The sequence below is a fragment of the Salvelinus namaycush genome, chromosome 7 (assembly GCF_016432855.1).
Source record: "Salvelinus namaycush isolate Seneca chromosome 7, SaNama_1.0, whole genome shotgun sequence".
Classification (NCBI taxonomy): domain Eukaryota; kingdom Metazoa; phylum Chordata; class Actinopteri; order Salmoniformes; family Salmonidae; genus Salvelinus; species Salvelinus namaycush.
Window position 1 is genome coordinate 21,641,435 of NC_052313.1, and position 14,177 is coordinate 21,655,611.

Below are 14,177 nucleotides of genomic sequence, written 5' to 3' on the forward strand. Positions count from 1 at the left end.
GGTCCACCACCCAAATGACACCCAGGCAACTTGACACAACTGTAGAAAGCATTGGAGTCAAAGCCCCGTAAATCTAACATTTTGCAATCTGACATATGATAGATAAAACTTTATCTCAACGCATTAATGCCGACTGCACATAATTCTGCACTTTTCACACATTACATTCAACACCGGAATTGAATTCCTATGTCAGACTTCCTTCATGAGGAGTTAGGAAGAGTTAGATCAGTGTTCATGAAGGAAAGGGTTCAAGGGAAGGAAGCTGGGTAACACTTTACTTAGTGGCGATATGCAGCATTCATAAATCATTCATATGCATGGCAAGGAGTTTTTAAAGAGTTTGAGTGGCCACAGTCCTCCTACCTGAGAGTGACTATGATAGCGGAGGGCTGAGCGCAGGCGGTGATGAGTGTGACGATGAAGAGGAAGATGAGGAAGGGGATGAGGGTGTTACAGGTGCGGTCACACTTCCCCGACACCGCGAAGCCGTTCTCGTTCAGGTAGGTCTTAACGATGACCAGCTGCAGTTGGTTGCCTTGACCACCAGCGGGAGGGCTGATGACCTGTCGGCTCTGGACACACGTACACTCTGTGTAGTTCCTGATCTGTTGGTGGAGGAGATGGACATGTTTAATACATATACACTCCCCTAAGTATTTATTTGGACAGTGAAGCTACATCTTTAACTTGGCTCTATACTCCAGCATTTTGGATTTGAGATCAAATGTTTCATATGAGGCGACAGTACAGAATGTCACTTTTATTTATTTTTTCAGACATATCTGTTTTACCGTTTAGAATTGAAAGCACTTTATGTATCTAGTACCCTCATGTCAAGGTGTTATAAGTATTTGGACAAAATCAGTGTATTACATTTAGTCAAAAGTGTAGTATTTGGTCTCCTCATCCTGGCACACACTAGACAGCTTACCGCCCCAGGTTTTTTCCACAAAAGCAATCATTGCGACATTTATGGAAACGGCAGATGTAGGAGACATTTTCTAAAGATTGAATACATTTTATATGTTCGAAGGCTGGATTTGTCTTTTGTCAAAGTTTCTTCATTGCAACAAATGAGGGAACGTGTATTTTGAAATAACTTATATTGCAGAATAATTTTGAAGGTACATGATGTTATCACGTCACATTTGTCTTCTAGGTGCACTTTCTAAATGTCGTTAAAAAAATCACTGGACAAGTTAATGGAAATATAGCTAATGACTACATCAAGCTTGTTGGATACATTTGCAGTTTGTTGTGATTGTGTTTTGGATTATGTGTGCCCTATATAAATGAATGGTAAATAATGTATTGTGTCATTTTGGAGTTGCCTTTATTGTAAATAAGAATAGAATATCTCCCCCCCAAAATGCTAACCTCCCCCGTTATTGATAATGGTGAGAGGTTAGCATGTTTTATGGGTATGATCCTTGTGCATTTGTAACTTTCTTGCTAATCTTTATTCACGATTCATTCATGATTATCCGTAATCATGGTGGCATCCACATTCATGTAGAAGTGTTGAGAAACAATAATGACACAGTGTACACACACACCTGGCCGTGACTCCACTCTCAGGGAGAGTGGGATATGCAGGAAAAAAAAGACTGTCACGGCCGTTGTGAGGAGACCAAGGCGCAGCGTGATCAGCGTACATTCTTCTTTATTATAAGAATGAACACTGAACAAACGAACAAAATAACAAAATGAACCGTGAAGCTAATATGAGTAGTGCAGACAGGCAACTAAACATAGAACAAGAACCCACGAACACCAAAAGGAAAATGGCTACCTAAATATGATGCCCAATCAGAGACAACGATAAACAGCTGCTTCTGATTGGGAACCATATCAGGCCACCATAGACATACAAATACCTAGACCTACAAAAACCCTAGACTTACAAAAAACCCTAGACAATACAAAAACGAACGTACCCACCCTAGTCACACCCTGACCTAACCAAAATATAAAGAAAACAGAGATATCTCAGGTCAGGGCGCGACAGACATTTCCATTTCACACCTCACACTTGTACACCCTCTAATTATACGTACACAAACACACTCTTCCAAGTAAACACACACACACACACACACACACACACACACACACACACACACACACACACACACACACACACACACACACACACACACACACACACACACACACACACACACACACACACACACACACACACACACACACACACACACAGACACAGACACAGTTTATGTGGTTTGCAGGAAAGGACAAAGTTAACTTGCACACACACACTCTTTCTGGGAAACTTGCCAGTGGGACATTGTATTCCATCTCCTAGAACCCTTAATGCAGCAGAAACATTCAACTCTCACTGGTAATCAAACCCATCCCTGCTCCCTAGGCTGCACCAAAGGCACCTTGGGATGTTATACTGTACTGTAGCTATGTGGTGAGACTTCTGCACTGTGGGTGCATTGTGTGCTCAGCCAAACACGCATTCTCTCTAAGGCCAGTGTTGTGCCTAAATAATCTAGAGGTGTGTGTGCCCCATGAACACTGGTAAAAAGTAGCGCACTATATAGGGAATAGGTTGCAATTTGTAACTCGCCCCTAGGCATTTCCCTGTCTAGCTTTGCTGTGATATCCTGTCTGATATTGTTTTTAGGATGGGTCTTCCTGCCCAGGGTTTACCTCTCAGAGAAGGGGAGAGGGGGTAGAGGACTCAATGTTATTGTAGGCTGCGGCTAAATGGCTTACAATGGGCTAGCATAACATATTAGATAATCTTTTCAGGTTTACTCCCAAATCAACTCTCACAGAGCTTAAAAGTACTATACATATTTTACTGAATACTGTACAGACTCATTTTATGTTTTTTTTGTTTCTTTTGGCAACCAGGGTTATTGGGAATAAGATGCATTTTGAATCCTGAATAATCTTCAGGAGACAGCTGGGATTAAGTCATGAAACACTTCTGAACAACTGTTCTATTGCAGCTAGGCAACCAGCAGCCTTTCACTGAAGCACCATTGTGCGTCCTAAATGGCACCCTATTCCCTATATAGTGCACTACTTTTGACCAGAGCCTTATGGGCCTAGTGCACTAAATAGTTAATAGGGTGCCATTTGGGACGCACACAAATGTCTCCCAGAATGTCTAAAGGGCCGATACGGTTGTCGAGTTCCAGTACGACTGTGCAGCTAGCTAGGGTTGGGTGATATGGCCTAAAAATCATATCTCGATTTGTTTCAAACTTATGGGTGATTCACAATATACACTCAGTGGCATGTTTATTAGGTACACCACCACGTTAGTGAAAATAGTCGCTCCTACAGACAGTGAGTCAGGTACCTGTGGCTTGCTATATAAAGCAGGCAGTCAGGCATAAAGGCATTCAGTTACTGTTCCATGTAATGGTCAAAATGAGTGACCTAAGAAACTTTGAGCGTGGTATGATCTTCAGTGCCAGGCGTGATTGTTTCAGTATCTCAGAAACGTCCAGTCTCCTAGTCCAGTCTTTACACTGTACAACAGTGTCTAGGGTTTACCAAGAATAGTGCAACAAAACAAAAAACATCCAGTCAGCGTCAGTCATGTGGGCGAAAACAGCTCGTTGATGTGAGGTCAAAGGAAAATGGCAAGAGTCGTGCAAGCTAACAGGCGGGCCACAAACAAGCAAATAACGGTGCAGAACAACAGTGGTATGCAGAGCGGCATCTCGGAACGCACAATTTGTCGGTCCTTGTCACGGATGGGCTATAGCAGCAGACGACCACACCGGGTTCCACTCCTTTCAGCTAAAAACAAGAAGAAGCAGCTCAAGTGGGCGCACGATCACCAACACTGGACAATTGAGGAGTGGAAAAACATCCAACATATCCCTGTTCCTGTTGCGTCATGCTGATGGAAGAGTCAGGATTTGGTATAAGCAATGGCTCCATTCTGCCTGGTGTCAACGGTACAGACTGTTGGCGGTACAGATGGTAAAGACTGTAATGGCGTGGGGAATGTTTTCCAGACACACATTAGGTCCCTTGATACCAATTTAGCAACGTTTGAACCCAGTATTAGATGGATGTACCTAATAAACTGGCCATTGAGTGTATATTGCGATTTCTCTAGATACGCTTTGTTGTACAATTAAAGGTCAAAACACTGGATTTCAGACAATCAGCAATACTCTAATGAATTCAGGGCTTGTGAAATTATACCTAGGCTAATTATTATTACATTTTTTTTTATTTCACCTTAATTTAACCAGGTAGGCCAGTTGAGAACAAGTTCTCATTTACAACTGCGACCTGGCCAAGATAAAGCAAAGCAGTGCAACGCAAACAACAACAACAACAGAGTTACACATGGAATAAACAAACGTACAGTCAATAACGCAATAGAAAAAATCGATATATAGTGTGTGCAAATGAGGTAAGATTAGGGAGGTAAGGCAATAAATAGGCCGTAGTGGCGAAGTAATTACAATTTAACAATTAAACACTGGAGTTATAGATGTGCAGAAGATGAATGTGCAAGTAGAGATACTGGGGTGCAAAGGAACAAAAAAAAAAATAACAATATGGGGATGAGGTAGTTGGATAGGCTATTTACAGACGGGCTATGTATAGGTGCAATGATCTGTGAGCGGCTCTGACAGCTGATGCTTGAAGTCAGTGAGGGAGATATGAGTCTCCAGCTTCAGTGATTTTTGTAATTCGTTCCAGTCATTGCAGCAGAAAACTGGAAGGAAAGGCGGCCAAAGGAGGAATAGGCTTTGGGGCTGACCAGTGAAATATACCTGCTGGAGCGCATGCTACAGGTGGGTGCTGCTATGGTGACCAGTGAGCTGAGATAAGGCGGGGCTTTACCTAGCAAAGACTTATACATGACCTGGAGCCAGTGGGTTTGGCGACGGATATGAAGCGAGGGCCAGTCAACGAGAGCATACAGGTCGCAGTGGTGTAGTATATGGGGCTTTGGTGACAAAATGGATGGCACTGTGATAGACTGCATCCAATTTGCTGAGTAGAGTGTTGGAGGATATTTTGTAAATGACATTGCCGAAGTCAAGGATCGGTAGGATAGTCAGTTTTACGAAGGTATGTTTGGCAGCATGAGTGAAGGATGCTTTGTTGCGAAATAGGAAGCCGATTCTAGATTTAATTATATGACTTCAACAACCATAAGATCCACTAATTGTAATTCATCAAATTTATTTGATACAGCTGGCACACAACAGACCACTTAATTCAAACAACTGCCCAAATGACATAATTTATTGTCATTCAGTTAAAAGGGGCCTGTGGTTGTGTGCTGGCGCTAACAATGTGAGTTGAGCTGTCTCTCTACAATCTCTCAGGATCAAGGATACAGAGTCTTGAACGCGGGGAGCAAACACAATTCTTCAGGTCTCAGACAAGCCTACTCATCACATACACATGTGTACAGGTGTTGCCTGGTCAGTCGAGTGTGTACTTACCCCAGTGCTGCCGTTGCTCACCGTGCTGCACCCAGCCAGGCAGGGGTTAAAGTAGGTGATGCTGTCAGAGCCACACACCGGGGCGTACTCATGGATCTTACAGCCACAGTTCACATTACAGCCTCCAGTCAGGTTATGATGGGTCATAGTCAGGGTGGGCCTGGAGAGAGAGTTGAGTTACATTTCATTTTATTGGAGTAATGATATGTTGCACACCAGTATTTCCAACATTTTCAGAACAAACAAGGAATTGTAAGATAGATAAAGAGAGAGAGAGGTGTACAAAACATTATGAACATGACATACACTGACCAGGTGAATGCTATGATCCCTTATTGATGTCACTTGTTCAATCCACTTCAATCAGTGTCGATGAAGGGTAGGAGACAGGTTGAAGAACGATTTTTAAGCCTTGAGACAACTAATATTTAATATCTAATATTTAAGTGCCTTTGAACGGGGTATGGTAGTAGGTGTCAGGCACACCGGTTTGTGTCAAGAACTGCAACGATGCTGTTTTTTTCCAGGCTCAACAGTTTCCTGTGTGTATCAAGAACAGTCCACCACCCAAAGGACATCCAGCCAACTTGACACAACTGTGGGAAGCATTGGAGTCAACATGGGCCCGGGGGGGTTCTACTCAATATTAGGAAGGTGTTCTTTATGTTTTGTACACTCAGTGTGTGTGTATATATAGATATATATATATACACATATATATAGAGAGAGGGATAGAGCAATAGAGAAAGATAGACAGAGAGAGATATAGAAAGAGAGTGATAGGGACTGGATAAACATTACAGTAGTTCTGTGGGAACCAGGTTCTAACTCAAACAATGATCTGATCCCTCTGAACACAGTGGGGCAGAGAAGCCTGTCTCCAGTTGACTCTGGGAGTTCCAACACTGAGCTCTATCGGAACAATAGAACACAACACCTCAATATTCTGAGAACTTTCCCGAATACCCTGCTTATTTCCTCCTGATTCCGTGAATCTTCCAACAGGGATTACTAGAAAACCTGGGAATTGTTGAAACCGTAGTCAGGCTACAAACACCACCATGCGAAAGCACACAGACAGGAATATACTTTTACATTCAAAACATACAAATAGCATGATATTTTCCCTCACTTATATCATTACGCCACTATGCACCACTAGACCATGTTATGGCAACTCCAAATGATGTCAGCAGTCACATTTTTGTTGCCTTTATTTAGTCATCGAGAACACGTTCTCTTTTACAATAACGACCTGGAGCCCCTAAATCTAATTATCTACCAGTCAATCTGTCCGGTTAGGTCCGTTCAGGTCAGGTTGAGATAACCCTTCAGTTGTGAGTTGGGTTGTTGGGTCTGACCCTGACATAACAAACCCCCGTCAAATTCCAGCACTAGGCCAACAGGCAGGGGAGGGGGCACAGAATGGAGTCTGCCCCTGCTTGGCGACCCACTCGCACTATGGTGATTACACATCTCCACTCTAGACAAAGCCACTGTGACTGGCTGGCTGCACCAGTTGGAGCCAGCAGATGTTACATAAACATAAAATAAAAAGCCAAAGAGTCAGCCAACAGGATACAGATTAGTATACTATAGCAGGAGAGGGGGCAGTAGATGAATTCCCTGGTACTGTAGTTATGTTTCCCTACTGTTGGTATAATGTTTGTCTTGGGTGACAGAGGTCAGAGGTGAACTAGGGTCAGACACATAGTCTGCTTCCCAAGTGGAAGCCTAATCCCTATATAGTGAACTACTTTTGACCAGAGCCCGTATAGTGCACCATTTTTTACCCAGGATAGCAATGTCCTATATAGTGTATAGGGTGCCATTTCGGACGCGGTCAGAGTGTGTGTTAGTATGAATCAGTAGTTATGCCACTATTGACATTCCTCATGATATTGCCAGTAAACCCAGTCCTCTTCATCATCAGCTCACAGCTTCCTGTTAACTGATCTATACACAGACTCTCTGAGACAAAGGAATGCTCAGAACAGTCTGTCTGGGACACTGGTCAGGTCAGACAGGACAACGCTGACTCTCTGAGACAAAGGAGTGCTCAGAACAGTCTGTCTGGGACACTGGTCAGGTCAGACAGGACAACGCTGACTCTCTGAGACAAAGGAATGCTCAGAACAGTCTGTCTGGAACACTGGTCAGGTCAGACAGGACAACGCTGACTCTCTGAGACAAAGGAATGCTCAGAACAGTCTGTCTGGGACAATGGTCAGCTCAGACAGGACAGTGCAGAAGTAGAAAAGAGAAGAAGGTCTGATACTGTAGAGTGGGAGAGAGACACATTACATACCGTCTGCGTCCCAAATTGCACCCTATTCCCTACATAGTGAACTACTTTGACCAAGTCCCAGTAGTCCACTATAGCATAGTGCACTGCCAGGCTGTATCACAACCGGCCGTGATCGGGAGTCCCATAGGGCAGCGCACAATTGGCCCAGCGTCGTCCGGGTTTGACCGGGGTAGGCCGTCATTGTAAATAAGAATTTGTTCTTAACTGACTTGTATAGTTAAATAAAGGTTAAATAAATAAATAAGCTAAATAAAGGGAATAGGGTGCCATTTAAAACGCATCCACTGTACAGCTGTTGCTTTGGATCACATACACTATACATGTTAGCGGTGTGTGTGTGTGTCTGTGTGTCCATCCGTGCGTGTGCGCTTGGGTGAGTGAGCCTGTACTTACACGTGTGCTTGTGTGTGTGTGTGTTCGTTTGTTAGCGTGTGCGTGTGCTTAAGTGTGCATGCCTTGTGTGTGTGTGTGTGTGTGTGTGTGTGTGTGTGTGTGTGTGTGTGTGTGTGTGTGTGTGTGTGTGTGTGTGTGTGTGTGTGTGTGCGTCCACAGACGTCCATGCCATCCAGGGACGCAGGATGGGGATCAAGCATGAGGAGTGATGATTACACAAACATCTAAACTTGACGCGACTATATAAAACAGAACAGAAATAGAAGGTGATGTGGGGATGAATCCTATGTGTTCCACAGCAGATGATAGTGTTGCGTGCGTGTGTGAGTGTGTGTGGTTGCTAATGAACCAGGCACACCAACACCACGCCAATAGAACTAACGACTGTTGAATAGGTGTTGATGATAGTTAAAATAGAACACTGGTGTTAAATACTGTATTCGCTCACAGTGGCAAATGATAAACTATTGAAGAATAGCAATAGTCTTCAGTGATATAAGGACTCATAGTAGTAATCATGTATAAGTCTTGTAGCCAATACCATAGAGTACATAGTAGTAATAGAATACTGTGATTGCTGCTTGATATCAAGTCAGATTCAGTGCTCAGTAACAGTGGCTCACTTCAAGGTGGACCCTGGAGTTAAACAGGACTGCATCATTGCACCCAGCCTGTTTTCTATCTTCATTGTGGCCATCCTCCACCTCACAGGCTCAAATCTGCCTCAGGGAGTCCAAATCCTGCACAGGACAGACTGCAAACTTGAACAGATTCAAGGCCAAGAGCAAAAATCACCAACACTTCCATTGTGGAGCTCCAGTATGCAGACGATAACGCCATCACTGCCCACTCGGAAGAGAACTTTCAGTGCATCCTGGACGCTTTCGCAAAAGGCAGACAAGCTTCTCGGTCTGGCCGACCAAAATCCTCCACCAACCACAGCGTGACAAAAATACACCAGCCCCAGCAATACAAAATGACAATAGCACTCTTGAAAATGTGGCCCACTTTCCCTACTTTGGCAGCCTTCTCTCCTCCAAAGCCGACATTGACGCGGAGATACATCACCGCCTAAGCCATGCCAGTGGTGCTTTCTCAAGACTGAGGAAAAGAGTCTTCAAAAATCGCGACATCCAGTCCAGAACCAGAATCCTGGTCTACAAAGCAGTACTGCTCCCTATTCTACTGTATGGGTCAGCAATATGGACCACATACAGCAGCCATCTTAAAGCCTTGGTGTCACCAAAGATGGCCTCCGCAACATCATGAGGATCAGCTGGGAAGACAAGCGCATCAACACCAGTGTCCTTAAGGAGGCAAACATCAGTAGCACCACTCAACACCAGCTCTGATGGACTGGCCATGGTGCCAACTCGCCTCCCGAAACAGGTCAGTGGGCTCCTGGAGGACAAAAGAAGCGATACAAGGACAAGCTAAAGACTAATCGCAAAAAGTACTACAAAAGACAGGTCGACATGGAGAAAAACTGTCCAAGAGGGGGTAGCGCGGTACAAAGAAGATCTCCGCCGTGGCGCAGAAGACAGGCGGCGACTTCGAAAGGAGACTTTCCATCAAGAAGGTCCAACCATCACTCACCCCCTGCCCACACTGCACCAAAATACGTGGCTCCCAGATCGGCCATCTGAAGACCCACAAGCAGGACACATCAGGAGGACAATCATACACGACCCAGAGTGACCGCCGATGATGATGAGAATATAGTAACGACTCTTACCCTGTGGATTTCACTGTGGTAATAGTCACAGTGATATCAGCGATCCTTATCCACTTAATGTAATAGCAACATCTGTGTAATAGTATTGTAGTAACTCTTACCCAGTGCTGTATGGGACGTAACTAGATGTAATAGTTATACTACAATACTACTACTCTGATATACTGTATCTTACTCTGTGGTGTATGGTATATTGATGTAATAGTAATATCTGTAGTAGTATTGTAGAAGTAATGTGGTTACTCTTACCAGGCGGTGTATGGTATGTTGATATAATAGTATACAGTACCAGTCAAAGGGTTTTTCTAAATTTGTACTATTTTCTTCATTGTAGATTAATAGTGAAGACTTCAAAACTATGAAATAATACATATGGAATCATGTAGTAACCAAAAAAGTGTTAAACAAATCAAAATATATTTTAGATTCTTTAAAGTAGCCACCCAATGCCTTGATGACAGCTTTTCACACTCTTGGCATTCTCTCAACCAGCTTCATGAGGTATGCATTTCAATTAACAGGTGTTGCCTTGGTAAAAGGTAACATGTGGAATTTCTTTCCTTCTTAATGCATTTGAGCCAATCAGTTGTGTTGTAACAAGATAGGGATGGTTTACAGAAGATAGCCATATTTGGTAAAAGACCAAGTCCATATTATGGCAAGAACAGCTCAAATAAGCAAAGAGAAATTACAGTCCATCATTACTTTAAGACATGAAGGTCAGTCAATATGGAAAAAGGTTCTTCAAGTGCAGTCGCAAAAACCATCAAGGGCTATGATGAAACTGGCTCTCATGTGGACCGCCACAGGAAAGGAAGACCCAGAGTTACCTCTGCTGCAGAGAATAAGTTCACTAGAGTGACAGCCTCAGAAATTGCAGCCCCAAAAAATTCTTCACAGAGTTCAAGTAACAGACACATCTCAACATCAACTCTTCAGAGGAGACTGCACGAATCAGGCCTTCATGGTCGAATTGCTGTAAAGAAACCACTACTAAAGGACACCAATCAGAAGAAAATACTTGCTTGGGCCAAGAAACACGAGCAATGGACATTAGACCGGTGGAAATCTATCCTTTGGTTTGATGAGATTTTTTGTTACAACCTCCATATCTTTGTGAGACGCAGAGTAGGTGAACGGATGATCTCCGCATGTGTGGTTCCCACTGTGAAGCATGGAGGAGGAGGTGTGATGATGCTTTGCTGATGACACTTTCAGTGATTTATTTAGAATTCAAGGCACACTTAACCAGCATGGCTACCACAGCATTCTGCAGCGATACGCCATCCCATCTGTTTTGCGCTTACTGGGACTATCATTTGTTTTTCAACCGGACAATGACCCAACACACTTCCAGGCTGTATAAGGGCTATTTTACCAAAAAGGAGAGTGATGCATCAGATGACCTGGCCTCCACAATCAGCATATGTGGGAACTCCTTCAAGACTGTTGGAAAAGCATTCCAGGTGAATCTGGTTGAGAGAATACCAAGAGTGTGCAAAGCTGTCATCAAGGCAACTTGCCCAGTGCTGTATGGTATGTGTTGATGTTATACTAATATCTGTTGAATAGTAGTAGTATTGTAGTAGTAGTAACTCTTACCCAGTGGTGTATGGTATGTTGATGTTATAGTAATATCTGCAGTATTATATTCATAGTATTGTAGTTTTTCTCCATAACTTACCCGGTCGTCTATGGTATGTTGATATAATAGTAATATATGCAGTATAGTAGTAGTATTGTAGTAACTCTGTAGTTGTATTGTAGTAGCTCTTTAACTGCTGCCTAGTTAAATAAAGGTTAAATTAAAAAAATTAAAAACAACTCTTACCCAGTGCTGTATGGCATGTATAGTATTATATGTAGTATTATATTAGTAGTATTGTAGAAGTAGTAGTAGCATTGGAGTAGCAGTAGTTGTGTTGTAACTTACCCAGTGGTGTATGGTATGTTGATGTAATAGTAGTATCTGTAGTAGTATATTAGTAGTATTGTAGTAGTAGTAGTATTGCAGTAACTCACCCAGTGGTGTATGGTATATTGATACCTCCCAGGTTGATGCTCTCACAGCCCACGATGAAGAGCGTAGAGAAACAGAGCAGAGACACCCCGCAACAGATCATAGCCAGCTTGGCTGACTCTCTGGCTCCCAACTTCAGCTTCTTGATGATGTAGCCCCCTAGGACGATACCCACCCCAGCACTGGGCACGATGATCACACCTGAGTTGGGGAGAGAGAGCGAGAGGGAAAGAGAGAGGGGAAAGAGGGAGAGGGAGGCAGAGAGAGAGAGGGAGAGAGAGGGAGGAGAGCGAGAGGGAAAGACGGCGAGAGTGATTGAGTGTCAATTATAGTTCAGGAAAAGCATTCAAGTCAAGAAATTGGCAGAGGGCATGGTATTAGAGGGATATTGTAACAAACATGGACAACACGTTGTTGTGAAACATATTATTAATGGGTTGCACTTTCCTCACTCGGTCGCATCGTTGCCATTGTCATCAACGTTCTACAGATGCCTCAGCATATTGATGTCGCACTGATGGTTAATGCCAAGTCTTTCTGAACGGTGACTAATGACTGTTTCGTCAAATTTACACTATAGTGGCCTGGAAATAAGATGACATTGCTAAAGTAGACAAATAATTAGTAGGAAACAACTTTGCCACCATTATGATGTCGTCAGGTTCACTTTAGAGAGCAAAGTTAGTCAGAAATAGCTAGCAATGCTAACGTTAGCTAGCCAAAATTTCAGCGTTCTCCACTCTAGACAACGTTATACTGCATCTAAAGTCAATCTGGAGACATCACAATGATGACAAAAGCTTGTCCTACTAATTATTTGCCTCCTTTTGAAATGTCGTGTTTCCAAGCCACAGTAAATCACTTTGACGAAATCTTCATCAGCACCCATTGAGACTGCATTGAGTAGAATGCTCAGTTGGGCATCAGGCCTAAAACAAAAGTTCAAAACAATATTGTGGCAAAATGCAACCCATTAATAAATGTGACGAAGAAGCTGTTGGGCAATAAAGTAGCAGGAGGTCGGTTACTGTACTGTATAATAGCAGTGAGTAGTGTGGGTTGGGGCTGTGAGTTCTATTAGGGCCGGCTGGAGGAGGGCTGTAGTAGTTAGAGGCTGGAGCCGGGTTAGGGCAGCAAACACACCTACACCCTAGTTGACAGGCAGGGTAAGTCACAGCTGACTGCTGGCCTCAGAGGCAGGACGGGGTCAGTGTGTAATTCCACTGGAAGACTAGGACCCAGAGAGGCTGCACATGCCTGTCCTCTATCCCAGCCACAGGCCCTCTCGGCTGGGTAACAAGGCAGGGGAGACAGGGGATGAACGGGGATGGAGTGAGACGGTAGGAAACATAGGATCAGAGAAGAGAGTGTTCTGAATACTGTGTGTGTGTGTGTGTTTGCATGTTTGGACACTCACATTGTATGTACTATATCTCCCTCTCGCGTTCTCACTCACATACACACAAACACACACACATTCCCCATTTACATGATCTTTATATGAACTACAGATGTAGGACCTTAATTTGAGCCAGTTTGCTACAGTAGGAAAATAACAGTGCAGAAACAAGACATGTGAATAATTATATGGATTATACAGTGCATTCAGAAAGTATTCAGACACACCACATTTTGTTACGTTACAGCCTTATTCTAAGATGGATTAAATAGTCCCCCCCCCCCCTCATCAATCTAGACACAATGCACTATAATGACAGGCACAGATCTGGGTCAACAAAACATTTCTGCAGCATTGAAGGTCCACAAGAACACAGTGGCCTCCACCAAGGCCCTTCTCCCCCATTTTAGAATTAGGCTGTAATGTAACAAAATGTGGAAAAAATAAAAGGGTCTGAATACTTTCCGAATGCACTGTAACTAATGGACTGTAGCTTATGCTGATCCTGTAAGTGCTTCTTGTGTTTCTGTGGCGAGATCTTGCTTGCTTAAACACACGCACACACACACACACTGAAGCTGTAGTCTTATATCTCCCTCTCTAACTTTAAGCATCAGCTGTCAGAGCAGCTTACAGATCACTGTACCTGTACACAGCCAATCTGTAAACAGCACACCCAACTACCTCATCCCCATATTGTTACTCATCCTCTTGCTCTTTTGCACCCCAGTATCTCTACTTTCACATCATCATGTGCACATCTATCACTCCAGTGTTAATGCTAAATAGTAATTATTTTGCCTCTATGGCCTATTTATTGCCTTACCTCCCTACTCTTCTACATTTGCACACACTGT

At 43.4% G+C, this 14,177-nt stretch overlaps 1 pseudogene; it reads right to left on the reverse strand.

Moving 5' to 3' along the window:
* The window catches only part of LOC120050380, an 89,562-nt pseudogene that overhangs the window by 3,034 nt on the left and 72,351 nt on the right, over positions 1-14,177 (reverse strand).